We start from the raw sequence: 6,568 nt of genomic DNA, 5'->3' as shown, positions 1-6,568 counted from the left end.
TGTTTTTGCAGGCATAAAAGTTTGAAGTGGTTTTATCTCTATGAAAAATCTAATCTTTGTGTTTTTACTGATGGCTACTCAAATTAAAAGTGACACAGTGCTGAAATATTTAAATGAAGTGAATCAGTGTTTTGCCACTCGCCTCGCTGTCTAGTCCGTCAAATCAGGAAATGATAATCCCAAAGATTAGGCAGATTTTTTTTCTCTCTGGGTGGTACATATTTCTCATAGCTAATCATATCAGAAGTAGTTGGCGATGACTTGAGTGTAGCTGGCAGCCATTATTTCCATTTTGTTTAATGCATTTGGCTCTGAAACAGTGATGTAATAATCTCAGAAAGATGTTCTCTTCATTAAGTCGATTATGTGAACACATAAGAACCTTTATGGATACCAAGAGGTTATGTATCACAAAATACTGTAAATTAATCTTTGCATTCACACAGAGAAGATAATGCTGGTGGCAGATCAGAATAACCTTACACTGGTATTTTCCCTCTCAACTACGTGAAAAATTTCATCTGCTTTACTGCAGTTCACCTCCCTGAGTTTGACTGGAAAAATTAAAACAAACCCCACACAAACCCCAACATTTCACAGGAAAGAAAGATGAGGAGCTACTGGAGAGAGTCCAGCGGAGGGCTACGAGGATGGTGAGGCGACTGGAGCATCTCTCCTAGGAGGAGAGGCTGAGGGAGCTGGGCTTGTTCATCCTGAAGAAGAGAAGGCTGAGAGGGGGTCTTATAAATGCCTATAAAGATCTTAAGGGTGGATGTCAAGAGGATGGCACCAGACTCTTTTCAGTGGTGCCCAGTGACAGGACAAGGGGCAATGGGCACAAACTGAAGCACAGGAAGTTCCGTCTGAACATGAGGAAGAACTTCTTCACTCTGAGGGTGATTGAGCCCTGGAACAGGCTGCCCAGGGAGGTTGTGGATTCTCCTTCTCTGAAGATGTTCAGAAGTCGCCTGGACAAGGTCCTGTGCAGCCTGTTCTAGGTGACCCTGCTTTGGCAGAGGTTGTGGACTAGATGATCCACAGAGGTCCCTTCCAACCCCTACCATTCTGTGATTCTGTGAATAGTTAGCATACACATGTATACATATACATAGTATAATAGGCTTCTGCTTCTTCTGGTATGGGCTTTGTCTCTCACTGGCAGTGTACAGTGTTATAAACTTTATTCATTCATGGATGTTTTGACTATTCTATCAGGGAATATTTTTCTGATGATACCACATTATTGCTCATTTGACCCCCCTTGTGCTCCTACTGATGGCTATGACAAACCTACTGAATGCACTTTAATCGGTTCAGGCTCTACATGGGGACTTCCAAACCTCAGAAGCCACAATATGAGATGGTACTAGTTCCCAGCTCTGAAATTATCATGAATCTGTATTTTCAAATTACACTACAATTATTACTGAAGTAAAATAAGAAGGGAGGCAAGGATTTGGAATTGGGTCTGAATGTGCTTTCATTGCCAATGCCAGAAAACGGACTACATTGAGAAGTGTGGGAAGACATGGAAGATTAAATATTTTAAGATTTAAAATGACATTGGTCAGACAATGCCTGTATCTATACAAATAACAGGTGAATAATATGTGCAACTTAAAGGGTAAATTCCTATACATCTTTCAGGTGTGTAAATGACTTCTGTTGAAGAGAAATTGCATTTCTGGATAAATTCACAGAAGCTTGTGAAGATTTATATAGCATGTGACTTTGAAAAACTGCTGGCCAAATATGAGCTACCTGAAAATAAATTTGGAAATTAGTTTTCCGTGGTGTAGAGCCAGTACAATAACCCTGTTTGACCAGAGCTGGTTCTAAATAGGACCAGTCTCTGCCCCATGTCCCAAGAAAGGAAGGTTTGAGTACCATTGTGCAAATTCAACCTGGATCCATCTGGCTTTCAGGAGACCCTACATCACTCCACATGTAGCAAATTCTAAGAACAGCCTGGGTGGGGGCACAGAAAGGATAACATTGACAGCTAGAAACACATGTCACCGACAATTCCAGAATAAAGCAAAGAGGCAGCTGTAGCATCTCCAGGATTTTGAGATAATGGCCGGTCATGCCTGCTCATTATGAGCAAGGATGCAAGGTTAGCTAGTTCTGGGACTGACGGGGGCGGGGGGGAGCTGTACCACCACCACTTGTTTGTGCTTCTGCTACTCTTACAGGGCAATCCTAGAAGCTTGATTTCTTCTCTTAACTTCAGGTTTGAAATTACCCATGAACAATTCATATATGGTCATTCTCCAGCCTTGTCCTCCAATTTGAATAGCTTTTCTTTTTCTGTTGTGTGACCTAGTTGAGTTTTGACTCACGATCCATACGTTTTGCTTGATAGTCATAGTGACATTTAAAACAGAGGTAGATGAAGCTTAAAGGCAGCTCATTTCTTTTTCCACGATGCACTTCAGCACAGCACATGCAGTTCTCAGTATTTGACTTGTTCGGCTAGACAAACCAAGCTTTCATCATCCTGGTATCCTTTCGCTGAATTAATCTTTCTAGCCACCACAGATGTACATTTTATTCCAGTTAAGGTTTCATCAGATCTCTGTCAATAAAACTTAATTTTACTGAAAGCACCTATAAGATTAAATCTAAAGACACCATTTAGCTCATCTTGAAACAAACTGTCACACTCCAGGTTTTTGCTTCAAGGGAGAAGACAACACTTCATTTCACCTTGATAGGACATTTTCTTACTTATTTCATTCTTTTCTATCAAGCAACTGACACTTAACACTGATAGTTTAGGTACCCATAATTCCAATAAATATTTATTTTCTCAAGGAAATGTGTTGTATTTGGCAGTTCTGTGCATGGTCTGCTGTTGAGTATAGAATGCAGTTGCTTACCTCTGCGTGTCAAAAAATAAACGATCATTTAATATAGTGCTTTAAGAGACTATCCTAGGTGTGAAATGTGTTCTTCAAAACAATGCATTTTCCATTTTATATTATGGAGGTAATTCCAGCTATGTGCTGTTTAAATATCGCCACCAGCATCATGCAAAGTAAATATATACCGAATTGGAAACTGGTGTCAGAACTAGTTGTATTATACAACTTGACTCCTCAAGCCTCAAGATGCTGCCCTTAATACTAAGCATCCTACAGCAAGCCTGATGCTCTGGGGCGTTGTGACAACTGGGCACTTGCAGTCGTGTTCATGCCAACTCAAAGCTTTTCATTAGCACAAGCAGAATTGAAGGCTAGGTATCAGCCTCTTCAAATACTCTGTGTGCAATGGCTTCAGACTGGGCTGAGGTTTTTCTTTGCTTTCAGTCATTCTCCCCTTTCTATGACAGATTTTAGTGCTCCTTTTTGCCTCAGCTCCCACTTCTCCTGTGTTCATCATTGATGTCAGAAAGTAGTAGTATCTCAGAAAACGTAAACCATATGTCCTATACGAGGGGTAACTGACACCTCAGATGGCTTCCCATGCCAAGACACTGCTATTTCTCTTTTTCAGGACTCCAGTCTACTTTTTTGAGACTGTGCTGGAACATTCCTGGTGTATTCTCATTCTGTCAGCAGTGTCTTCCCAATGCTTGTAGGTATTCTATTATTTTTTCCAGAAAGTACACAGATTCCTTTTACAAATGACATTTATAGTCTTAGATACAGGCTATTATATATCCTTATAAGAAAAAAATTCAAAATTTGTAACAATTCATGGCATTCACATTCAACATCCTTGGAGGTTAGGTTCCTCCAGAGCTACTTTTGCTCACATACTTGTTCACTTATAAAATCAGCATCTATGTTGAATAAATTATGCAGGTTTTCCCCATTTTTTGCCTTCAGAAAATTATTTAATGTAAATTGTAATTCAAAGTGAATGCAAGGTGCCTCTGGTTTTGTCTTTAAATATTTTATTTTCTTATTTTCAAAGAGCATGAGTATGCTTTTTATATCAAAGCAAAAAAATTAGGAATGTAAATTTGAGTATGTGCTGCATATAGAACAGAAAAGTAACACTTGCTAATTTCTCACACGTTGGGAGATTTGGTACAGTTTCCCACTACTCTCAAGTTGCAAGTCATTTGCATTACGAATAGTGGACTGAAACCACACTAAGCAAGAGTTGCCCAGAATAGAGGGCCTGCAAAATCCTGTGGTATAAATGAAATTAATTAGTTCTCGTCTCTACTGAGTTCTACAACATGAAGACACAGGAGAAGAGTGGACTGTAATGGGGAAGGGAATTTTCGTCACAGGAAAAGCATCATGCTCCTTTGGCCAATGATAACACTTTCTGCATTGATAAGGTTTAATTCAGATCTTTAGGTAATGGAAGTTTTTCTGTATTTTAACATGAGATATTTTAAATAATTTCCCAGAAAATGACCATAGTATGGTAATTACACAGAGGAGTGAAAAGGCAGTTGCTTCCTCTGTAACTGAGGAGTCTATATGGTCTTCATCAATTTCCATGTTTCTTATCCATTTTCTTTCTAAAGTTTCAAAAGAGAGGATCATATTTTTCAAAATACGACCTGAAGTTATGCGTATTTTAATTTACCAATCCAGTATCTTAAATTGTTTTCCTGTGGTCTCATCTATTTGTGCAAATACGCCGAAAGCAACAAGGAGTTTTCTCCTGTAGATTTTGTTTACTTTACAAGAAATAATGTGACAAAAAAGCTTCAAACAAACAAAAGTGCAAATATTTTCAGAAAGAATGTCATTCACACACAACTACATGCCAGCTCCTTTTGAAAAGATGGCTTTAATGTGATGGTGTTAATTTTCAGCATCAATAATTTCTGTGCCCATTTAATGGATGATACGTGTTCCACTTGAAAAACACGGAAAAGTGGACAGTTAGAGTAGAATATTATCAGATTCTTTCTTGATTTTCTTCACTAGAAGAGAAATAGCATAATATACATGCCTAATGAGTGATTGACCTAAGTTTTTTCAAAACAGGAAATTCATGCCGAGCATGTAGTGGCCAATATAAACCCCTGACCCTTCTAATCAATGCATAGCGTGACCATTTGGAATCCGAGTTGAATCCTTCTTTTATATTTGCTGTGAAGCCTTTCATATCCACCACTTGTGATAATTCTGATTTATTCAGGTACATCTAAATAGCATTCGGCAAAGTGAATCTTGTGTGCAGCACGTAAGGTTCTTCTCCGAGTAAGTACGGCTCTGTTTTCCGGAGCTGCCCTGGGTGACCTTTAGTGGGTCTATTGTGACTGAGGGACTGCTGGGCTATTTGAACCACTGTGGCCCACCCTGTACAGTCGGACTGCTGTCGTTTCCCATCACCCAAAACACCTTTCTTCAAAGTTTATGGCTTCGGCTATTCTATTCTATTAGTTGGTTACACCTTGTCTAAGGACTGTTTCATCAGCCCACCTTGTCTAGAAAGTAGTGTCTGCATTAAAAAAAAAAAAAAGGAACAATTCAATGTCTGTATGATTTCCATAAAGATCTTTTCTTGTAAATGAAGGAATCTGGTTGACAAACAATGGGCAGTGTTACCAGAAATTAAATGAGTTTAAGATTCAGGAAACAGATTCACCAGCTCAGACACTTGATAGCCTGAATATACCCTTAATAATTTTGTAATGGAGGATTTTTAAACATCTAGTGTTCCTTTTTAATATTAGTGCTTATGTTGTCATATTGTGGTACCTCAATGTTGTTTTGACAAAACATAGGTGTTGCAAATTAATAATAATATCGTAAGTTATTAACAATTTAGATAGAAAGTAGAGAAAGAAACAAACATCAACAATAGGATAGCTTATGTTAGCTGTTCAAAGTCAAGAAATGTTCAGTTTGGATTGGAACAAGGTTTTAACCTGTTCTTATATTTTTTAAAAACAACTGCTATCCATTCACCAGTTTTGCATGAAAGAAAAAAGATATTCTGTGACAAAACACAGAAAATCTTCCCTATTATTAACAGAATTTACAGTACATTAAAGAGAAGAAGCCTAATGAAAATCATCTATTTGCTTTGAAGCCAGTGTTCAAACTGATGCTGGAAATGGATGGCAATAAACAGTGAAAACTTATCACTTTATCGCTTTATTCATGAAAGAATTAATTTATCTTAGCAATTAGCTATTTCAGGGGGCAGCTGTAACTCATATTTCTGAAGATAGCTTTATTTAAATATAAATTGGCTGGAGGGAGATAAGGTTTTTTTCTCCACAGTATTATATCCCTCGTTCACAGGCAATATACAGAACAAACATTGGAATTCGTTTTTTTCTTACTTTCTTTCTGAGCAGACTTGGGAATCGGCCCATGGTTTTTGACATCAAAATGCCCAATTCCTGCTGCAAATACATTGAAAACTTTTGTGAGTTGACCCCATCCGACAGCTGAGCCCCCACAGAGCTGCTCGCTCACTCCCCCCATCCCAGCAGAATGAGGGGAAAGAACAGGAAGAGCAAAACCAAGAAAATTCATGGGTCAAAATAAAGGCAGCTTAATAAATGAAGGAAAGAGAAAAAATACAAGTGATGCAAAGGCAATCACTCACCACCTCCCACAAGCAGACCGAAGCCCGGCCAGTT

The sequence above is a fragment of the Opisthocomus hoazin genome, chromosome 5 (assembly GCF_030867145.1).
Source record: "Opisthocomus hoazin isolate bOpiHoa1 chromosome 5, bOpiHoa1.hap1, whole genome shotgun sequence".
NCBI classification, from domain to species: Eukaryota; Metazoa; Chordata; class Aves; order Opisthocomiformes; family Opisthocomidae; genus Opisthocomus; species Opisthocomus hoazin.
Note: the sequence above shows the minus strand (reverse complement) of the source record.